We start from the raw sequence: 24,426 nt of genomic DNA on the forward strand, positions 1-24,426 counted from the left end.
CAGGCTTGTGTCTACCGTATGGTCACACATGTTGTTGCCTTATCTCTAGAAAGTCGTGTGTGTGGTTCTAGAATGACCCTTAAACTGGGAATTATGGTAAATTGTACACCTAAATTCACAGTAATAGAGCAAAGATGGTTCATTATAAATATTTTACTGGAGAACAGCTTGAGTATTATCTGCATATGTAACATACTGAAGACCTTATCTTAAACCACAACCAGGACAGCCCCTGAAATGAAGTTTGTGCCCTGGCAAAAAAAAAAAAAAAAAAAAAGTGGAAATAAGAGCTCATGAGCCCTTCATTTAGGATGTTAAGGATGCAGTGCTGAATTTGCTGTGTGATATATAACTACCACACCGGGAAACAATTCAAAAGTACATAGGCGGAATCAGAAATGCATAGTAATGGGTGCAGCGGCATTCAGTATTTTGTGATTTATACCCTGGTTTTGGGGAGAACTGATTACTGATGAATTTCAGACCTGGCTGCTATTTGGCAGAGGGTGAAGCTCATCGGAGAAAAACGTGCTGTGAAAGAGCCGGAAGAGAGAGAGAACGTTTGCGTGTCAGTGTTTTCCCAGGTGGAAGATTTTAAACCCAATGGAATTGACAGCACTTGCAGATGATAACAGAGCCGGAGGGATTGTAGAAGTGGGGTCACAAGTTTGGAGGTGAACCTGGGAGTAGGGACACCAGTGAAAAGGGTTCAGGAACTTCTGCGCTCTGATTGGCGGTGGTGGTCGGAGAGCCCTCACGATGTGGAAATGCCGCTAAGTGAACGTTTTAACCACCAGGTCATGTTGCCTTGCCAATCCCAATAAACTAAGGGTAACCGCAGGCCTCAAGAAGGGGGATCTTAGTCTGGGAGAAGGAGGCAGCTGTATCCCAGAACAGTCAATAAACTGAAGGTGGAAAATCCAGATTCATTAGCAGGAATTTACATCTGTACGTCCTTATCCCACAGAGAGTTTTTAAGCGCCAAGCTGCTGCTTATTCCAACATGCTTCTATGAAAAGCTTCAGTTTTAATAAATCTAGATTTTCCAGGAAAACCATTTTGTTGTGAAAAAAATCTGCAAAATTACCTGAAATCACAGGCTTATTAAGAAAATGGGTGTATTATTTCCAGGGTAGTGGGACCTCTTATAAGCATTCAGTAACTCACTTGAGCTGTGAAAGTTTGCTAGTGCATGAGCACGCACCGACCATGCAGGTCTTCTGGGCCTGCATTCCTGAAGGGAGCCTGGTCTCCTGGTTTGTATGGGGCTTCTGTGGAGATTTATGACTTGCTGCTGCCCTAGTTAGCATGAGGGTTTCATAAGCAACTAGTGTGGTCTCCATGTTCTCATGCCTCCAACTTATTTTGAGGGGGGAGACAATGACTGCTCCCTCCATGAAATCCCAGCACTCACTGATGCCATCTAGTATTTTCACGGTATCGTTTCTCAAGCTCATTTTGTGACCCAGTGCAAGCTTGCATCAGGGCATGTTTCTGTACGCCAGAAACATCTTCTGCTTCTGAGCTGCCAATAACTTGAGAAAGGGTGTCTAAAATAAAAAGGACCTATATTGCTATAAAGTATATTACTTAGAGATTGGGGGGAGCTGTCCATTTTCCTTCTGAGTGGGGAATAGGGATTTTCAGAATTTGCTTAGGATGCAGTTGGATGGTGTTAGAAGTCTCTGGTTTTGGCTTTGGTCCCAGGTGAAATCAGCTTTGAGCCACCAGCTCTACAAAAAACTCCCTATTTGTTTTTTAACTCTTTTATTTTGTTAACAAAACTTCTGTCCTTTTATTTTTGTGTCTGTATCAGAAAGAATTGCTTTTATAGCAGCCACCAATAGAGCAAGACGTGCAGCAGAGTGAATGAATAACGTGTTCTTCCTGCAGCATAAAGCTTGGCTCTGGTGGTGCTCCTGTATTCAGGTGGCTACGTGGTTAGCGTATATCCCGTGAATGACTCAGATGACTGCAATGCTTAAAACATGTTATGAGGGGTTGATCTGAGGTGAATAGATAAAGGAAGGAGAAATCATATGGCTCTGCGGACTAATTCTTTGAGGGTGATGTAGAAGTCATTCATTTGCAAGAGTTCTCTCTCTGGAAATGCTAAGTGTTACAGTAAAATACTCTCAGAAGTTCTGCTAAACTTGTGAAAGCCAAATGAGGGAGAGCAGCCTCAAAGCAATACGAGATGACTAACATACCCTGAAATTCAGACCCTTCCTGATGTGCGTGTGTGAATGCAACCCAAAGACCTTTTCTGATATGCCATACTGCTGCCAAAACTCTTCCAAGTCCAGCATTTAGCTTGTGTATCTAGATCATCCTAGACCTATTTCTACAGGAAAAACTTCAGGCCTTCAGGAGCCTTACCTTCAAGCTTGCCCTGTTCTGAGTTGCCTGTGTCCTTTCTAGAGAACCAGAAGAGCTTCAGAAGAACCAATTGAGATCCCTGTAATCATTAATATATTTCTGTCTTTTTTTCAGAGGAGCAGCTCCCCTGTTCTCCTGCCCTGATGTGATTGGAATGGGTGGCTGGATTCAAGAAATGCTGAAATACTGCACATGCAGCATCAAATACAATTTTGAGCCCTTACTGGTTGCCACCAGCCCAGACATATAAGTGTGCTTGTAATCTCATGCATGCTGCAACAGGAGAGTCAAAGGTTCAGTGTTGGAGGAATGAATCTAGCTCAGTTCAACAACTTATTACTGAGGTGTTGTTGGGCAAGCTGTGCATGCAAGTGAAAAATGCAAGTAACGAGTATGCCTTGAATGCTTGAGTTCCTGCATGCCCTGTGGCAAAAGCTCTGGGGAGATCCCAGCGGTTCAAGTAGCCCTGCACTTCTTGAGATCTAAAATTCACATCTGCCTTCAGTGCCTTGGACCTAACCTTAATACAAGCAACCACTCTGGCGTGTTACTCTGAGGCTCTGTATCTGGATGGTGTTGCAATATCCTTTGGGCTATGGGAGAAGACACGGCTTGAAATATGCGTGTTTGAGCAAGTCCTATGCAGCTTGTCTTTGCTGGAGCCTGACTTTATTTCTTGGATGTAGCCAGAGATTTGTGGGCTCTAATAACATGGCAGCTAACCAACTTGGCATATAGAAATGAAAAGGGTGCGTCCCTGTTCCAGTTACATATAAATGTCAAAGCGTGTGGAGAGTAAATGAAGGTAGCATGAAGACCTAGTTTATTTTCTTTCTTTCAAAGTGTATTGTGTTTCTTGCTGCTCAGAATGGTTTTGTAATTAAAAACATATGGTGAAAATTTCTGAGTATCAGTAGAGAGTTGAGATCTGAACTCAGGTCTAGTGTGATCGACTTAATCCTGTGGCTGCCAGGTGACCAAAACTTCTTGTAGCATAATTTCTTGGCGTTTAAACACAAGGAGCAAACGTACCCTGATATAAAGTTACGACCAGAAGGGCACCGGTATAGGTGATTTCCTGGGGGCGTTTGTTCCAACCTCTCCTCTGACAGACACACCACTGTAACTTCTGCTCTTGTGATCAGGTTCACAAAGCGTGCCATGGAGCTGGTACGTAATCCGTGTTCGTCACTGCTAGCTGCCTGATGGACTGTCTGACCCACTACAGTCTCAGGAAACCAAAACTATTACAGCATGGGGTATTTGTTCTCCAGCTTTACCAACACGCGCAGGATTGTGTTTCAGAGCCGTACCCTGTAGCCATGTGGGCTAGATGTTTCCTTCTGACAGCGAGGAGGATTAAGGCTAATGTAGCTACTGGTTTTTAGGAGTGCCGGCTTTAAAACAAATCATTAGAAGTTGCAAAACTTGTTGTAAAGCTGAGAGTTCATGTTTTACTTGTTACTATTGTTCCAAATGTAAAACTGGGGAGCACTTCAACATCACTGTTACTGCACTCTTCCCCATGAGGAAAAAATGCCTTTGGCCTGCTGGAAATGACAAACAATACCGGCAAAAGGAAAGTCAGCAAGGCTAAAATCAAAATGCTTGTATTTATACTTGCTTTTAGCACGGTCCCTAGAAGGCTCCTGTAACAGATGCAGGGTCCTGTAGGGTTAGATGCTATTCAGAAATAGAATAGAGCACAGTCCCAGTCCCTGAAGGGTTCAGGTTATGTAGGAGTTCTCCACTGGCCAGACTGACATAGACATGCTTGGAGACTGTGTTACAGACATACAGTTTTAAACTGGCAATCATTTTCAGACTTTTTCAATTGCAAATTAAAACTCTTCCATCTTGTCAACGGCTCATGGATGGCCACTGCAGAAGGTTCCCTTTTGTGAGACAAAAAGGCTACAAAAATACTGGAAATGAATGTCTGCAGCTGAAGAAGTTTGGCTCAGACTTGCAATGTTTGCTTTGGGTGGGATCCAGATCCTGCTGAGGTCTGCAGGAGTTCTGCTCTTGGCCTCGGTAGGGCCAAGCTTTCACCCTTGGAAATCACGTCCCGAGGAAGAATTTAGTCTAAAGTAATTTTCAAAACTTGTATAGTTTGACTCAAATCCAAGTATTTTTTGAGACTGAGTGGCTTAGTGTTTCTGGTTGACTCAGATTGCTCCCTTTAGCACCTTCCACCAGTGAGCTCTCAAAGAAGGGAGAAGGCTAACTGTCTTCACCAGTGCAGCCCAGTATGTGCGGCCAACAAGTCGAGGGGAATGTTTATTCTCCTCAACCCTGGTGAGGCCACATTCAGACACTATGCCTTGTTCTCAGGCAGTGAGGGCAAGAGAGACGTCCACAGACTGGAGCAAGTCCAACGCAGGACCATGGCAAGAGTGGGGCTGGAGGGAAGGGCATACAAGGAGAGACGGTGGGAGCTGGGCTTGTTCAGCCAGGAGACGAGAAGGTGAAGGGGGATCCAGCTGCATCTTCCACTGCCTGACGGGGCCAGACTCTGCTCAGAAGGGCACAGTGAAAGCACCAGAGCCTGTTGGTAGAAGCTGCAACGTGGGAAATTCTGTCTGGACCTCAAGAAACAGTCCTTCCCTGTGCGAGTGGTGATGTCTGGGACAGGTTCCCTAGCACTGGGAGATCTCTATCCTTGGGGATTGCCTGGACTTGCCAGGACACAGCCCTGAGCAACCTGCTGTAGTTGTGACATTGGCCCTGCTGTGAGCTGGGGTCAGAGTGGAGACCTCCAGGGGTCCCTTCCAGCTTAAATCTGATTGTGATTTTAAACTTATCACGATTTACGTAAATCTTTTTTTCCTCAAAACAGAAATTTTAGTTTCTTTAGGGATTTTTTTGGTCATATTTTAATAATGAAATGGCCTCATTGATGAAGACTAGTGTGTGGAAATAAGAATGGTACCCCTCCACTGAATAAAAATGAATGACAAGTTTTTCAAAGAAGGTATATTGGTTAGGCTCAAGTGTGAATAATTCTGCTGCTGGGTTCCTATCATAGCAGCTTCTGCAATCATGTGAGCATAAGGCCTTCTTGGATGGCTGCAAAAACCATGCACTCTTGGGGTGAGATGAACCTTGGAGCAGTCATCCAGCACATCAGAAAGAGCTGCAGAGGTGTCAGGGGTAGGATCTGGAGTGTAGCTTAGAGTGGAGCTGTCCAGAGAGGGCTATACCTCTTCTGATATCATCCAGTGCAACCCACGCGGATGAAGCTGTTTCAGATCCTCGAGAGTGGGGCTGCTCTCACCTTGCTGCTTTCCCTGCCCCATCCCTTTTGCCTGACCCATTATGGGATCTGTGCTCTTATTGTTTAAACACAGGGACGTGTGAGAAGCTGTGGGTGAAACCCTTTGGCCTGCACGCCTGGGCTGCAAACTCTCTTCCACACCAGGCTGGGTGATTGCACCTTTGGGGGGTCCATGCCTGCTGCTCCTGCACTTGTTCAGATCTGAGCTCTCAGCTTCAGGAAGGGCTAATTTCATGCTGATGCTCCTGTGGGACTAGCAATATTTTGAAAGAGGAGAAAAGAAATAGTAGAAAGCATTTTAATTTCTACTGCATGTGCATACTCTTTTATTGTTTTGGGTTATTTTTTTCCCCTGGGTTATTTTTCCTTTGGATCCTAGAACGAGCAACTGTAATATAAGGGTTATCAACTAGCAAGAGAGTCATCTAGCTCTCTACTGAGTTGTGTTATCTAAAAGGTTGGGGGGGGGAGGGGGTAGAAAAATAAAAACAAATTTGCAAAATTTGTATTTTATTTTTACAAAAATAATTTATTTCCAATGGGTTTTTTTTTATATTCTCCAATTTAAAATAAAGCAATGATAGATCCTGCTGTGCCTCAGGCTGTCCATTTAAAAAAAAAAGAAAGGCTAAAGAGATGGACCATCTGGAAGCTTGTGCAGAATGAGTATTCCAGTAGCATTTGACATGTAAGTGCATCCTTTGGATGCATTTTTGAACACTCATCCATCCACCGAATTTTTTTGTGTTCAATTAGTGGGAAAGTCTCAGAGCATGTTGCTTCATTTGATACTGCTGGTCACTTCCTTCCTATTTCATTACAGACTGAAAGGGAACGCTGGGAAATTGCGTTTCTCTACAGAAATAGCTTACCTCCTTATGCTATGATTAGTACCAAAACCATCTCTGTAGAGAATAGAGGGTGAATAAAAGAGTTTTCTCTCTCTCTCTCTCTCTGTCTTTTTTTTTTTTTTTTTGTTTCCCTGGCTGATTTCCTCTGTAACCAGGACAGCACTTTGCATAGCTGGTTTCACTGTTTTGATGAGTGCCAGTTGCGCTTCCTCTCTTGTGCAGGGTGTGATGGATGATCTTGCCCTTGTACTCTTCACTCGGTCTTGCAGGGGTTGCTGTGAGCAGCCCTGTAACAGCTGCTTTTCCTGAGTTTTTCACTGCTGCTGTGCATGGGAACTTCTCTAGGCGAATAAAATGTCATGGGAGCCAGGAGACTGGTGTTACCAAATTGGGCCTTTACTGGCATACAGTAAGTTCTTTCTTCCCCCTCCAGATCTTTTGGGAGGCCTGGGGTCTCCTCATTTGCTGCAAGCTGGGAAGTGGAGTGGGAAGTTGGTCCTCCTATTGGGTTTTTCAGGTCCCGTGAATTGTCTGGCAGGCTTTGCTTCAGTGCTGCTTCTGTGATGGGCAGAAAGTCATCCCCCTTCCTGGGAAAGGGGATGAAGCCAAAGCACGTGTAACACCGCTGTTCTTAGGTTGCACGCTCACATCTTGAAGTGCCAGACCTGCACCTGCTCATGCCTGCATTTGACTTAACCCCTGCAAGGTGCTCTGTCACTGGTAGTTAAGAGACTGTTCAGGCATAAGGAATTAGAGCCCCATAATCATAAGCATCCACAGGGAAATAAAGCAGCTCTTATGTTTTAGAAATTTTGGACAAACCTGACTTTTTGGTGGAAATTCTCATAACACAGGCAAGGTCAGCTCCACCTCCTGAAAGAAGCTCTCAATGCGCTACGCAGCCTCCATCAGGAGATGACTCTTTTTTTTTGGCAAGGACATTTGAAAGCTTGTACAACTTTCAGAAAAGGACGAGTGTAGGCAATTTTCCTCTTCTCAATGTGGCCCATGTAGAAAGAGATGAAGGACTAAAGGACACGGCAATGTCGTGGACGTTCATGCCGCTAACTGCTGTCACTTTCGTCAGCCATATGTACAGCTGCGTTCTTTTTATAGCACTGCATATGGCACTATCATAATTGAATTTTTCACAATAATTGATCTGACCTGCATCGTTCTGTTCATTTTAGCAGAGCTAATTCTAACAGATTGAGATTAGGACTAGAAATATGGTCCGGCAGAGGAACCGTAAAGAGCCTGACTTCACAGTCATGATGATGCACAATCTGTTTCACCCAGTTAAGTTCTTACTATTTATATGTAGCAAATGGTCAAGGCTGGTATCAGTTTTGCTTCCATTTATGTCTTCCATAAGTTGTACTATGGGGGGAAGCACGTGGTGGAGGCCCTACGCTAAAGATCATGTTAGTCCCCACATTCTGGGGTCTTCCCGTCTGCCTCTGGCCAAGCGAACATTGTTACCCCCTTCAGCAAGGTCAGCCGGTCTAGGCCTCCGTGGTTCATGACTACATCCGTGTTGTAATAACACTATGGAAAACATGCATGCAAGAGATCAGTTCTGTAACATCCAAACCCTGGACAATGGAGTGTGAAAAGCTTTTGTATCATGCAGTTAGTGCCATACAGTGAACTGTAGAAGTATCCAGGAAGAAAAAAAAACTGGAAATCTGATGAGTGAAGTCTGGCCCTACATTTAGAGAAAAAACCCTTTGGTGGTCTCTGAACCTTCCGATGTTGAAGCTGAAACACAGGTCTTTGTTATGGATTCTCTAATGAAGAAAAGATGGTGGCAGACTGTGGACAACTGAGCACATTAGAAACTGTCCTACAAGATTAGGAAGCTGCCAAAATGAGCTGCAGCTACTTTCTCTCTCAGAGCTCTCAGCTGCAGCTGATAATCTAGACTAGACTTTATTTTTGGCAAGGGGAAAAAAGGAAATCTCCTTTGATACTGTGCAAAAAAATGAAAGTAAAAGTTGAGCCCTGTGCCTTGGGCAAGGATCTCTCCTGCTGTGTAGCAGCAGCATTTTAGAACTGAAATCCACTCTCTTTGATCACTGGTGGAAAAAAAAAAAAAAAGGACATAAAAGGGATTTATTGTGAAATAATGGATTTGATCCCCAGTAATCCTTTCTTTGGGATTAAACTTGGAATATTATTTTTATGATCTCTGGAATTAGACTACGCTGGCATAGCACACCAAAGCATGTGAGTTTAACTGCAGGATGAGGTCGAGCTGTGAATAGAGCTGAACAAATTACTTGCACAGAACAAAACAGCTGATGAATTTACTATTCTATTTTTGATTGTGCAAGTTCTACAAACAAGCGTGAAAGTAGAGAGAGAGAAAAAAATAAAAGGACCCCAGAACCTCATTTCTTCATGGCTGCAAGCACATCCAAGGTGTCGGGTTTGCTGAAAATATTGGCTAGAACTTCTGTTTTGGGTATTTTCTGCCTTTACGAATTACAAGTTGTATCTGCTTGTGATGGTATGACTAAGGACATGAGACTTTAAAATGTCTGTGCAAGCTTGCTTTATACAGATACTTGTATCTCCTCACAATGCTTTCCAAAGAGATTTGGCAACGCCGAGTTTCTCTGCCCAAACAGTGCCCACTTTCACAAGTTCTAGGTCTCTCAGCTTACAGTTGGCCAGATATTGCTGAGAAGCTTTTCTGAGCAGTTTGTTTATAGGCATATTAAAACAAAATAGGTACAAAATGTGCTGAGGATACTCGGTATGCAACTTTGAGGCCCCAAATCTTTCACAGAGAGCTACTCCAAGGAACTTGTCTCAGTTTCCCTGCCAAATTTTAACTTTCTGCACTTGAGGTGGGGCTACAGATGGTTTTTAAATGGCGAGGGGAAGATCTTCTGAGTTATACTTTGGAAAGGCTGATATTTAAGAAAACCAAAAGCTGTGGGATAGAGAACAAGCTACGAAAAGGGAAAAATTTTCATTGCCAATCTCATTGCCATTGCTGGTTTTGCTGTTGGGCTAACATCTTCATTTCTGGTCACGTAGGTCACATCTGCAACTGAACTTCGGTCACACTCCCAACTTCTCCCTGACCTTGGGAACTGCTGTCCAAGGGTTTTTGCTGTGGCATAAGAAACGTACATGAAGCAGAAAGGAATGAGCCTTAGACACCCAGTGTGCCCTTTGGGAACAGAGGCCACGTTCATCTGATATCCTAGCTGCTTTTCCAGGATCCTGGCAGTGATTTCCAGTAGCTGCATTGCTTTGAGAGAGACTTGCATTGCTAGAAGCCATTCCTTTGGGATTTTGGAAACTTATAACATCCAAGTTAAATGTGAAACATCCCAAACTTTGCCTCTTCTGACATGTCAATCATACTTTTCAGGTAGCAAGATCCTAAGCTTTTCCATGGAAGCTCAGAGCCCTTTTAAACTTAACGCATTTCTGCATGTGTCAGCTTGATATCTTGGTCCCTTAGGGCCTCCCTACTCTTCTCTCAAAATCTGTGGACTCACAAGACTGCCTGCTCTGCCTTGAGAGCTGCTACTGCCTATGGTGTTGTCTTTGCCCTCCTGAAACCTCTGGGGGTTGGGTTGCTGTGCTGACTCCCTGCGCTCGGAAAACTCATGGGGTGGATTCCCATTAAAACTCATTAATGGATTCCCATTACAACTTCTGCTGCTAGAATGGGGTTCCCTATCTGAAAATGTGAAATGGGGCGGAGGCATGCCATATAATCTCCTAGAAGGTAGCCAGTGACTACAGGCTATTTTCTAAAGGTAAAATAACGTCGTGTTTCTTTTGTGAGACAAAAGTGTTAATTCTTTCCATTTTTGGTTCTGAGAAAGAGATATGCCTTTCCTAGCAGCAATATATATTGAAGAGTTACAAGTGGTGCATGAGGAGTTTGGAATAAATCCTGCTTGGCTGATATTCAAAAGCTTTTCTTGAGTACGCTATGTCTGATTATTGCCGCTGACAGCCTTGTACACAGTGTACAGCAGACACCGCTCCACTAGAGCACCGTTATATGCCACCTGGCAAAATTGCAGATGTAAACTACTGAGTTTCAAAGCCTGGCATGCGACTTCCTCCCTTGAAGTCCTTAAGAAAAGGCAGTAAAAAGAATTCAATTGTGCAGCTTCCTGCTCTGGGGTGGATGTGTTCATGTGTGTGTCTTGTCTGCTGCAGTTTATATGAAGCTGATAGCTTTGCCTTTTTCCACTAATGATGCGAGTGCCCCGTGGGACCTCTGCACCCTCCTTACGAGCGTTCCCAGGGCTTCAGTGCTCCATCCTGCTTTTATCTGTACAGCCTGCAAATGCTTGATGGGGCTTCCTTCCTTTTCAGCCCCGTTGGGGAATGCTACTCGGACTTCTCACTTTTCTACCACAAAATTCTGCTCTTGAGTATTTCTTGGCCTTTTCTCGTTCCACGTGCCTTTTCCCCCCCGCCTCCCACATAAGCCCTTTGACAGAGCGCACCCTCAGCAACTTTGTGGACAATGCAAAACTGGGGGAGTGGCTGAGATGCTGAGAATAGCAGAGTTCAGTCCAGAGGGACCTCGAGAAACTTGGGGATTGGGCCAACAGAAACTTCCTGAAGTTCAGCAAAGAGATGTGCAAAGTCCTGCCCTGGGGGTGGAATAACCCCATGCACACATACAGGCTGGAAACCAACTGGCTGAGCAGCTCTCCCGAGAAGGACCTTGGTGTTATAGCAGATGCTGTGTTGAATATGACACACTGCTCTCACTGCAGAGAAGGCAAACCATATCCTGGGCTATGTTAAGAGCAGTGTGGACAGTAGCCTGAAAGAAGTTATTTTCTCCTCTGTTCAGCTTGGAGGAGGTCACATCTGGATGCTGTGTCCAATCTTGGGCATCTCTGTTCAATAGAGGGGAAATCTAAGAGCAGCTTGCAGTGACTTGAAGGGCGCTTACAAGGTGGTGGAACCATCTCTTCTCAATAGTGCCAGATAATACAAGGGGCAAAGATGTGGCTTGAGAGAGTTATGTTGGACATCATTAGGAAAAACTTCCTCATTAAAAAACAACTAGAGTGATGAGGTCTGAAACAGTTTCCAGCTGAGGAACAATTAAACCATCTTGGTTTTTTTAGCCTGAAAAAAAAAATTGAACAAATGTTTGCTGACTCTCACCACAGAAGAGAGACTCCAACATGGCTAGCTAGTGGTAGGATCAGCACCGACAGTGGACACGGCTGGTGCTCGGAGTAAATCTGTGGAACTCTCTGCCAGAGGATGCCAAAAGTGCTACAGGGCAACAAGGGCTCAAAAGAAGACGGGATGCAGCCATGGAAGAAAGATCTGCTGGGAATACACTAAGGGGAAAAAAAAATCTGCATAGAAAGCTGCTAATTATACTGATACTGCCTCTAATTCAGTGAAGTATCTGAGCTCCAAATTGCTGGATCTTGGTAGAGCTTTCCGGGGATGTATATCTACATGCTTGCTCTGTTCTTCAATAATAAGTACCAGTTACTGAGTGCTGCTGAAAGCAGGATAAGGACGTAGGTTTGAGCTGCAGTGATTGTTCCATTGTTCAGCATCTTCCTGGGAAGCCCTCCTTCAGTGAGAAGGGTGGCAGATGGACTTTGTTTGCACAAAATTCAGAGAAGTTGTTGGAGGTGGAGGCTTGGGATGGTGCCCAGGAAAAACTGGACAACAGAATGTAGGTGTTAACCCCATGCACTGATCTCACGCTCAGCAGGGCTGGGAGAAGAGCTGTTTTGGAGAACGTTCTTCAAGATCTCTCCCCCTGTTGCTAAATCGCCTGGAAGTCAAACTCTAACTTGGTGGCTGTGGATGGGATTTGTTCCTGGTCTTCTTTTGGCTCAGTAGAGAACAGCTTGGCACTTGTGTCTGTAGGAACCCTCCAGTCAGCTTTGTTGCCTTTTCTCTAGCGGTCCTGTGGTCTTTAAACCTACAACTTTTTCCCTTTTGTGCTTTTTCCTCAAAGACAAATGAATGTAAAAAAAATAGTGCAAGCAGCTTCCCTGGAGCAGAGATGGCAATAGCGTCACCCTTTCTCTTTGGATGACAGAACTAGAGTCTGTTTTCTTGGCCCTGTATATCTTGTCTTTATTTCTGTTCACCGTCTCATTTCAGCAGGAAGAATATCTAGCTTTATCCAATTGGCTTTAAGGTGGTTTCCTTGGCTAGAGCAAGCTGTGTGTTTGAGTCCCATAAGCTGAGATGGGAAGTGAAGCTTGCACTTCAAGGTGAATACTCCACGCAGTGGGCCATGGGGGAAAAGGGGAAGCTCTGACTTATCCGGTGCTCCTGTTCCCTAAGTAGATCACTAAAATGTGTGTAGGGCACTGATATTACCTATAGAGACACTCAGGTCCCTTTCTGGGGAGATCATCTTGCACTTGTGATCACTTCCAGAGGTCCTGGGAGCAGTCAGGCTAGGTATGGTGATGCTGAACACCTCAAGGTAACAGGGCACTTCTGTCCTCCACCCCCGGTGCGTTACATGCACAACACACCAATGATCAGCACTATATGTACCGTGCGACTTGTGCTACACTCATCCTGTGCTTTCTGGGTAGGCAGTATGGCTGTTGGAAGGCTGAATCTACACCTAGACAGACCCTTGGCCTCAGTTTTCATAGCAGAGAGCACGCTGCTGTAGGAAAACAATGACTTTTACCGTCACTGGCAAAAATAAAAATGTGCCAGGGACAACTTTTTTCTTTTTGCAAAAGATCCCTATTGCTCTTTTGCAAAAATTGCTTCCTAACCTGAGCAAGCGAGTTGCTGCCAATGCCACTTAAATTAGCCTGCTCAGATGAAAGCTTTTGGGTGAAATCCCAATTTGGCTGAAATCAGCAAGAAATGCATGTTGAGCTTACTAGGAAGTATCTGTTATTGTAGTCTTGCTGCGCAGAATGTTTCAGCTGTACTAATTTGCTTTGGAGATACAGGCATGGACTCTGCAGGCTGATCTTGTGACCAGAGCCTGGAGGACTGAAGAGTAGGAGAGGCCTGTCTGCAGGTCTTGGATGGAAATCCCAGAGAAGAAGTGTTGATTGCTTTCTTGTCCATCAACCTTTTTTTTTTTTTTTTTTTTGTAGTGGGAAGGGGGTTCTTAAAGGGAAATGTAGTTTATTTATCTAGTCAATTCCTGTTTGAATGAAGAAAAGGAGCGAGAGGAAAAGAAAACCCCAAATACTGTCTTTCAAATGTCTGTGTTATCAAATATTTGGAAGTTTGGGAATGAAAGTAAGGACTGGAGCCACAGGTTTTCATTAGCAACGACAGCTTGACAAATGAATGCACATGCAAAGAATACAGTAGCTGGGCTCAGTGGCAGTGTCAAGCTCCCCTCACGTGCTAGGCTGTATTTTATTCACGGTATTATGGAGAAGGTACAGATTCTTCAACTTTGTTTGATTTTTAGAATTAGGCTCTTTGATCTAAAATTCCTTATCAGCAGAGTGCTGAAGTTTGGGAATTTTGCTGGAGTTGATGAGTTAGTAGCATACTTGCATTAGGGATTTGTGGCAATGTAAGTTACATCTGTAATAAAGGGTCTGCAGCTCATGGTTTGGGATCTCTGGAATAAAGACCACACGACAACTATTAACTCCCAGGGAAGTCACTCTTTAATGGAAAACAAAGCATGCAACTGCCTTGAATTCAACTTAGAGGAAAAACACACTTACAAGTGTTGGGGAGGATCATATGGCAGCGTGTCAGATTTTGGAGGTGAACATCTTCCAGCTTCCCACCCTGGCAACCCACTTTTTTCGTGTATGTTTCTCCAGGCAGTATTAAAGCATTAAAACTGTTTCTCCAGCATTAAAACTGTTTCTACTCCAGATTTACAGGGCTTAGGTTATTACCAGGTCATATGATAGGTGTGCTCCACAACCCATCATAACCTTTGCATGAAGCAAAGGGAAATCATAATTAGATGATCTAGGTTCACACCTGCTCGAAGGAGGCAACAGTGGCATTTGCAAAGCACAATGTATTTTGCTGGAGTATGGTCTTTTGACTACCTGTGCCCATGTCATTCTTGAGTAGCTGGTAAAAACTTAGCCTACATACTGTTACGTCAAGAGACAAAATGGATATATTTATGCTAAGGGCCCATGCTGGCCCTGCTTTCTTTCAAAGCATTGTGCTGTAAAACAAGCAAAATTCGATTTTGCTTTTTAGCTTGTCAATGCATTCAGCAAAGTTTGTGCAAGTGGAACATAGTTTATACTTATATTATAAAAGGCACTGGAACGCAGGGGTTTCAAAATCTTGGAACCAAGTATTCAGCTATTGCATCTGCTATTAATACTTATAATAGCAGAGAGAAGCATTGAATGAATTCCTCTCTTCTGGTAGTGGGAAATCTCCCCTGGAGGACAGTCTACTTCGTCCCAAGATTTTGCCAGATTCACTTCTAGCCAAAGACCTGTTTGGTCACATAAGGCTACTGCAGTGATAGTGGGGACGGGGGGACACCGACCGTTTGTAAGACTTTTGAGATGAGAACTCTCCAAAAGGATAACGGTTTTGTCCTTCCAGGAGCCCAAAGGGAGGTATGGCAGCTCTGTTCCCCTGCCTTGTTCATCCTGGGTAGGCCAGCCTGCGATGCCTGCCCTTCTCTCCAGCACTCCTGACCACTTCCCTGTGTGTGCAGTGGCTGCAACCCAGGGGCTGTAATTCTGCAGGCATCGGGTGTGCTACTGACAGAGATGCTCTGGGCCAAGCCTTGTTTAACTGGAGGTATTCCACTGTCATAGGGCAGTTGCATGAACAATGAACAGTGGTGACAATAAGCTGCCTTTTAGCCTTATGCAGAAGGAAAGCATTAGGTAAGGCCTTCAACTTGTTCTAGCCACCATGAAGTGGCTAGAACCACTAGTGCCCCCTGCATCTCTTCTTCAACCGCTAACAGTCCTTCTAAGGGCTGACTGCTTCTGTGTCAAATACAGGGTCAAATAACTGAGAAGCAGTTTGGTGACCTCTCCATTTTTCTTGTTTTCTTCATAGCATTGCAGCAATGTTCCTGGAGGAGACCTCAGGATGTTCCTACTCCATCTCCCAGTCACAGCAGGAGTCACTAGCAGTGGGTCAGGGCAGCCATGGCTTTGCCCAGTCAGGCCCTGAAACTCCCCAGGATGGCGTTCCCCGACCTCCCTGGGGACCTTTCCCAGGGCTGCTCCCACTTCGGGTGCATGCCCTCTGTCCCTACCTGTCCCACAGCTGGGGGCTGCTTGCAGACACTCCTGGCCTCCCCATTACTGGACCCAACAAGCCCAACTTCCTCCCAGCTCCTTGTGGGTCAATGCTCCAGGCCCTGACCAGCTTGGTAGAAGGTTATCTTCAGCAATCTTTCTACTGCCTCCATTTCTGCTTTACATGATTAGTAGGGGACTCACCTGATGAAAAGTTATACATTTCATTATGCCAGCACTTTCTAGTTCCAGCATACCAGCACAAAGACTTCTGTGAGGATCTCACTGAAGCATGAAGATCTTTGAGTGCTTGATTTTCTTGGAAGTGATGGAGAATTTCCCCTTGCAGCAATGAAGCTAGTATTTCCCAAGCGTTGCATGCAGCTTAGATCTTTAGAGAGCTCTTAGAGGTCTTTTACACATTGTGGGCTTGGAAGGCTTCTCATTATAATCAGGCAAATCTCTCTGCATTGTTGCAGCGGTGCCTCCTGCACTGATTGTGATCATCTCTCAGGGTGGCATCTCATTTGTGCGTGCCTGAGCCTTGTTGTCTACCAGACACACTAAATGTGGTTAACTGCAAAGAAAATGTTCTCTCAAATTTACCGTTTATCACACGTAAGATTTCAAATGCTTTGAGAAGACTGTGGTTTCTGCCTGTCTAAATTATGTTTAAACTGATGGTATTGTGGAGAAAGATAGCGTATTTTGAAACTGGCTAAGTCTCGCTTGCCTTCTGTTTTGTGGTTCTTGGAAATCCTTTTTGATCATTCCCCTCATCCTGCCTAACAGACACAGCATTAACTGTAGTGGTTAATGGACTTGCAGCTGATGATTGCTGCTGGACTTGCTGCGCCCTCTTTCTATCCTGCTTCTCTCTCTTTCTGTTTTAAGCATATCCTGCTTAAGCATATCTTTATGAGTGAATCACCCAGCCTCTAGTCCATCTCTTTTCATTATGAGAGCTCCCTGCATGGAGAAGCGGTGTTCACCTGTTTTTCTTCTCAAGTTGCAAGCTGATTTGAAGGAGTCACGTACGTGCACTTGGCTGGACTGCAGATACTGCCTCTTTCCTGACCAAGGGGTTAAAAATAAACCAAAAACACCCCAGACACAATCGACAGTTGACTATGAGCTCTTCTAGGGCCTTAGCAAATTTGGGACCCACAGGCTCCCAATCCCTGGGGGACTGCTTGACCTACAAGGATGCATCAAAGGCAGTGACATTGCCATGAGCTTCCTCTGGGTTATAGATTTGTCCCTGCACCACGCCCAGCATGTGGTTTGTAGTTTACACTGACAACTCACAACTCTTCCCCCTGCTTTGAAGAGCAGAGAAGGGACTGACTTGTGCTTCAACCAAGTGGTCCCTTCTCTTGCTCCAAAAGCGTGGCATGCTATGTTATATCATTTCAAGGAGGCTGATTTCTTTCATTTGATTACAGTCTTAGTCCCTGAGATTTCCCTGGTGAGTGCTTGCTTTCCGTGAGTGCCTGAGATAATATTAAGAGAGGAACAGACTGTGGATTTGAAGCCTGCTGTTGTTAACTTTCTTTATTGTTTCCCAGCTGATGTCCAAACCACTTTGGTGACTGTGAACTGTTTCCATGTGTTCTCAGCTTCTCAGGGCCTTCACACTTGTGTATCCAGATTTCTGGATAGGAGGTGCTGAAGTACAGGAGAAAGAACTGGAGATGGCCTTGAGTCAAAGTGAACATAGCTACGAACCTGACATTAAGTACTCTAGGATGGGAGGAAAAATTGCCAATGCTTTAATAAGTTGTGAACTTTAAGTCATGGTGGAGACATTTCATGTAGTACTCTAAGAGGCAAAAGTTAATGAACTCGAGTACTGCAAAATTACTGTCCCAAACATAATAACCTCTGCTTGCTTTCTACGGCAGAAGTGAACCAGCTAGGATTTAGTTCTCTGAATGTCAGTCAGATCCTTCTTCCCTTGTTAACGGCATTTGTTGCTTGTTTATCCTGTCAAACCTCCATTTTATAGAAATCTTCAGTGGAGGGCTATGGGAAGGAGGCAATCAGCTTGAAAACATTTTTTGGTTGGGGAAAAATGAGAACATCCCCCTGCCTTCACTTCAACCATCTTTTCCCGGTAGGGATTCCTCCTCCTCCTCCCCTTACGTGTTTGGACTTTGGTGCATGAAGGCTGATCCTTTCTACCCTCCTGAAATTTCCTCATAGCATGTTTGTAAGCTGGACTGTTTATAACCATCAACAGTTATCCCTGAACTCAAGGGAAGACCAGACTCTCCTGTCCATCATCCACTGGATATTTACTTAGCTTGGGGAATCACCACTCAGCATGGCAATGGGTCATATTTGGAGTTCAGCCATATATGTAAATCCAGGGATGAGGGATTGCCTCTGTAGCTCTTCTCCAGTGTAGGTATGGCATCAGTTTTCAAGTTAGCCCAAGCTCTCAAAAAAGGGCTGGATGCCAGAGTTTTTCCAAGAGAGCAGACAAAAAATCAGTAAGGCTAAACTTTGAGAGCCCTTTTTTGTGTGAAGGGTTGGCTCATTGCTTCCTGACAACAAGGGTGAGGAGCAGGTGGGAATATGGACCCCTGGAGATGGATGTGCTTGTGCTACTGTGGAGAGCCTTTTTCAGTCTGCTCTTGTCGTCAGAAGGTGAAGGAGAACCCTACCTCTTGTGGTTTTAGCTCTTTCAAAATTTTGGGAGCTGAAATCTGAAGAAAGACTTCTTTTGTTTCTGAAGAATCCTTTAGCTTTGGCTTTTATTTCTACTTTCACTTGCTTGGCTCTCTGGGCTTCTGCCACAGAAGAAGACAGTTGCTTGGACCAAATGCAGAGGTTACTCTTTGCTCAGAGAAAGAGGAGGAGAAAAATCTTAGTGTTGTTTAAGGAAAAATAACATTTCAACATCATTAATAGGCATCTATTGTTTTCTGTATCAATGCTCTGGTTCCATTTCACTAGATCCAGGGCAAATAAAATACTATGAGCTGTAGGCAGTTGCTTTGCATTCTTTCCATTCTTTTTTTTTTTTTTTTTTTTTCATTGTGAGTCATAGTGCTGAGGTTCTCGGATAGGCTGAAAAGAGAAGAGTGCCTAATTTCCATGGGCACACAGAGTACTAGCATCTGGACAGAGTTATAGCAAGCAGAAACTATACGTAGTGTTTATGGTTATAAAGAATCTCAATTTCTTGACCATATGAGGCATTCACAAATTCTGTAAGAGAGAAAAAAGGCTAAGCTTTTCATTAAAAGTGACTGATAGAAGAATAGAGACCAACAGCTGGAAATATATCATCAATGTTAAACTCAGCTCTGCTGGCTGGAGTGAAGCTTGCCACATCAAGCACGTGGACACGTGTCGAGGTTAGTGTATGCCATCTCACATTTCACCTGCTCTAGAAATCATAGAAGAACGGGCATCACTTTTGTGACAGGACAGAAGAAAAATCACAGCATCTGAAAGGATGAAGCTTGTGTATGGATCTGTGGGTATTACCTCTCCCTTTCAACTCAGAGTAAAAGAAGATCCTGCAGGTTTGAGAATCTAGATAATTTGTTTTGCTGAGACCACTGAGTCTTTGCCTGCAAATGTGGGTTTAAACTACAACTGGAGATGTTATTACCAGCAGTTAATAAACAGGGCACTTTTGTTTTCCAAAGCAAAGGCCCAGTTCACCATTTCTCAGCAACTCTACTAATGAGTAAGTCCTTGTTCTTACCAAACTTGCTGTTGTTGCCCCCTTTCCGGCAACTCTGAGACCTATCAGATTGTCTGTGGCAAGAAGTGCTGTGACAAGCCAACCAGTAGCGACCTGTGTGTGACTATGCATGAGAGCACTCCTCAACAGGGGCTGCTGCAGGCCATTGACTTTCCAGTGTGTATCACAAATCTTTTTGAGTTGCAGACTCTCAGGCTTGCTAAAAACTGGCTGCTCAGTTGAAGGTTTCATCATGGAGGTAGAAAGCAACCAGACCACCTGCAGAATGTTTTTACTGGGCTGTCAAGTAATGAAGACATGTTAGAACCTGGATGCACTCTGTCTTCCCGATAGCGCTGTTGTTCTTGGTGTGCCTCTTTGCTGAGTAGCTCCTGCCACTCAGTAAGATGGATGTAGTCCAAGGTATCTGCGCAACTTTGAGTAGGGTGATCTCTGTGGGTACAGATATGTTATGTTTTAACCAATTAGCCTCCTGTTTTGTACTTCTTCATTAGTGCAGAACAAGTCACACTGGCCCAGCTAGCAAGAACCACGACCAGTTAGCCTCCTCTGTTATTTTTAGCCTCTTCTTACTGCATGCACTAACAGTGAGATGCCATTTGTGTTTTGCCTATGACGCATTTCCTTTGTTGTCTTGTTTAAAGGCTGATGTTCTGGTTTTGCTTTCAGAAACAAGACTATCCTTCACTCTTGGAAGGGGTCCACTAGCCTATTTTTTTAGAGCATCCTCTGAATTTTTTGTCACGTTGCTTAGCTGTGTGGCTGAAAGGTTGAGTATTATCCTGTAAATATAGATCTGGTTTCTACTCTAAAACATCCAAAAGGAACTTTCTTCATTAAAAATGTCCTCTTAGAAACCAAGCATGGGCATCTGCCCCAATCAACAATGCCTATCATAGTCTCTTGCATGTTCCAGAGCACAGATACCACATCTAAAGGGAATAAAGAAACACACAAAAAAATCTCTGCCAAGAAAACTACATGTCCATAAGCCAAGGGACTTCTTGTTTTAAAGAGTCAGAGCTCTGTGTGGCATCAGCTGAAGAAAATTCAGAGAAAGAAAATGGGTGCTCATGTTGAACGTACAGTCTGCAGAGTAAACTGCAGTGAGGCCCTATGTCCAGGATACATGTTATCTCTGTAATTAACAAAAAAAGCTGTCACCTTTGATGGTGTCAGGCTGAAAAATGGTATCAACTTCAGCAGCATGTGAAACCCAGGAGGGTCCTGGCTGTGCCGGGGAGGTTTGGTTCGGCTTACAGTCTGCCTGGGCAGCTCCCTTCCCAGTAAGGCGAAGGTGCTGTGATGGCCTGGCAGCCCCTCAGTGCTAGAATCACCCCAGAACGAGCAGGGTGTCCCAGCTCTCTGGGGCGCCCGGTCCATCACAAGGCAAATGAGAGGTAGCTCTCAGGGAGGTGGAGGCCACAGCCAGCTCTCTGCAGACTTGTGGGAGAAACTGGATCTGAGCCTACTCATTTCAAGGTGCGCATTCTTAATAAATCACATTTAAAATCCCATTACAATAAATAACAGGAGGTGGAAAGCATTTCTTCCTTCTCACAAACCGTTACCTCAAGTACATGTTTTGTGAAGTAAAATGTAGGAACCTGAAGAGCGTACAACTCTCAAGTTTTGTTTCCACTAGTCATTGTTCTATGTAGTCACTTCTTTTTGCCTAAATGGAGCAGTCTTTTGCTTAACTTTGCATGATGGACCCAATTTCTTTCTGTGGCCTGCTGACCTTGGAAGCAAGGTCACAGCTTGCTGATCTGGCAAGCCCTGATTTTTCTTTTCCCAGCCCCTGACCATACTAAAAAAATTCTCAAACATACCTATGTCATGACCGCAATTTGGATAATCACTTTGATTAAAGAAATAGTTTTCACCGAGAGAAACATGCAGCTACAGGGTGATTCTGCCCCTTTCAGCCCTGTTAGCGCAGTAACAGAGCAAACCACAATGGGCAAGGCACTGCAGGCAGTCAGAAGTGTGGTGTGAAGCTAAGACAAGCAGCTGATCAAATGCAAAAATATGATGGTGGAATAATGGCACAAGGGAAGCAAAAATGTTCATTACTAGGTAAGCACCTTCTTCTGGACTGCAGTGGAAGGAATGGCTACTTGTCAGGGGGATTCTGACATTGACACAAACAGCGTCTTTGTACGGAGGTGATCTCTGAACTCCTGCATTCAATATTCAAACGTTGTGGGTCTAATTCTGTTTTCATTTCATGCAAAAAGCTTGTTGAAAGAATAAAGACCAAACAGTTATGTGTAGCAGGCCAAGGCATTGCTTTGTGTAAATCTCTAGGGCTCAGCTGGAGTCCATAGTTTAATGTCATTACATCTGTGGCAGAATGTTTTCTATGTTTCCTTGCCGCATGGAAATATATTTGTCATACATTATTCTGCTCTCTAGTTTAGTTTATCATGCAATAAGGGCCACATTAACTAGCGTTAAGAATGAAAATGTTATTAAGGATTTGTATTTCAAAAAGCTCATAGCAGCCCTTGTCCAGCACACTTAAAAGCGCAATGAGGTCTTGCTGAAGAGGTGCCTCATGGCAGTTCTCATGAGGATGCTGCTGTGCACAATCATGCAAGACTGGAATATTTTCTCTTGCTATATCAACAAAGGCTTTAGTCCAGCCTCTTTCCTCTTGCTTAGTGGGTGGAGCGTAAAAAAAGACCCTGCCCTGGTCCCTGCACCACTGTTCCAGGTCCTCTTCTTCCTCTGTTGAATAGGGGCACTCTGCCCCTTAGTCTTTAGTGCTGAGTAGCACTTTTCTCTACTGGGCTGAATCTTCTGCTTTCTCTGAGGACTTTGTGCTGTTCGTGCAGATGGTGATGTCAGCTTCTGACCAAGGCTTGGCTACTGCCTCAAAGAGGACCATGTATCAGAGAAATCCTACTTCTGCCTCTTCTCCAAGCTTTAGATGAAGTATGAGGCTGAGAGTTGGATTTTCTTGCTCAAGCAGCTGGTGAAGGCTTCCTCCAACCATGGAGCCGGCTCTGACCATAAGACCCTGGCCCTGGTGCCTTTGGACTCTGCTGGTATGAGTTTACCCTGGGGAAGATCATCTCAAAGCTTTCCTTGGGGCATCCATCTTTGGAGGGTATTTTAAAGCTAGTATCTCTAGGAACTGTTGTGGAGTCTCACTCAGCTGTTTGGTCTGTTCTTTTTGTGCAAATAACTCCTCTTTGGTGCCTGTCTGTCTGTTCAAACATAAGCCAAAGTGCTGGAAGGTGGCACTTTCTGTCTCTGTTGCCACTGGGTTGCTGTGTGAGAACTTGGGTTATGTTGGAGTCAGCTCCACCACTGTCTTTCAGAACCATCTCAGCACTAAATAGCTCTCTCAGTGTGCCCCGGCAGATTGGAGTGGATGTTTGCCTTCTCCTGTCTCTGCTCCTGGTACAGCGAGGCTGCTCAGTGGGGCACTGAAAGCTGGAAATGAAATGTGTTATTGACGCTGCTTTTTTTCACCCCTTTTTGGTGCCTGACCTTGGTGAAGATTTTGTCTTCATTCCAGAGGGCTGCCCACCTTTGCCTGTTCTCATGAACATGGTTTTCTTGGGCTGCCCAAGGAGATACAGATATCTCCTTCCTACAAAAGGGCATCTTCCACATCTCTGTTTGGATCCAGGGAGGATGAAATCCTCTTCTCTCTAAGTGACATTCAGGACAATCTACATACAATTGACATCTCCAGTAATGCCACAGAGAGAAGCAACCGCTCTTATCCTTCCTCTCCTTTGTTTGACTCTATGGCTGTCTCATGGAGATCTTTTGGCATCCTTTCATGGCAGCAGTGCTGCAGGTCATGCTCAGCATTTGTAAGTTCGTGTCTTCTCTGGTGACACTGGGGTGCAGCTTGTTCAGTGGCTCTGGAAGGAGAGACTGGTTTGTGTTCCTGAGTCTGCAGAGCCTACTTCCATGCAGTCCTCTGACATGCCATCAGTGTCATCACTGGTTGTTGACCATCTGAGTGTTCGTGTTCCTGCCTGGCTTATCTGCAGGCTCATGCGTGTCCTGGACATCATAGCAATAGGTTGTAATTATCTTTAGGGCAAAATAATCTTGCTGCTTCCTTACCACGATGACCGGTGAATGGCAAGAGCATCTAATACTGAGTGGGTGTGCGCATCTGGGCAATGGTCACTGTCTCTAATGAAGCTGACTTTTTTATCAGAGCCGAGGGGCTGTCTCTTGCTCCTGTGAGTTTGGCAGAGGTCATGAGAGCAAATACTGATTCCTGCAAAAGGATGACTCTCACTCTGAAAGATAACGTGTTGGTGTCTTAAAAATTGAGTCAGATCTCACTTGTCCTCAGGAACACCCTGTAGAAACAAATTTTTCAGAGGTGCTCAAATTCTGCTGCTCCTATTGAAGCTCACTTGATGCAAAGGAACACAGTGAGAAATTTCCAAGTTCTCCGAAACCTGTAGCAGTTGCTTGAAAACATCATGCAGATGTGAATGCATCCATTCGCACAAGACATGGAGACGAGAAGGAACTACAAGACACATAGTTATAATTTTCATAGGTATAGGTTGACATGGAAATCTTCCTATGTTACTGACGTAACAGTTTGTTATTCCCATATGGCTTCTATACAAGCTTTGGGAGATGTATTACTGCCACAGAGAGAGGCTTTCTGTTTAGTCTCAGGTAACCTAATATCAGTTTAGGCCCTTTCTTTTACCCAGTCACTGTTCTTCAGGAAATTTTCTTCTTGCTTTGATTCTAAAATTGACCTCTCATGTCATATCCCTGTAAAAACTTAGGGTGAATAGGCTGAAGGATAAGACTCTTCTTTCTTCTACAAATTTCTTCAAAGATATCAGTCACTTTATTTACCCTCCCTTGCAATTTTCCTAGAAACTTTCCTCAGGAAAGAAATAGAAAGATATACAGTTTGGGTCTATAAACTAATTTTTTGCTGCTTGCAGAAGGTATATTGTGATGAGGACTTTCTGCTGCAGCTTCTATCCA

The sequence above is a fragment of the Struthio camelus genome, chromosome 7 (assembly GCF_040807025.1).
Source record: "Struthio camelus isolate bStrCam1 chromosome 7, bStrCam1.hap1, whole genome shotgun sequence".
NCBI classification, from domain to species: domain Eukaryota; kingdom Metazoa; phylum Chordata; class Aves; order Struthioniformes; family Struthionidae; genus Struthio; species Struthio camelus.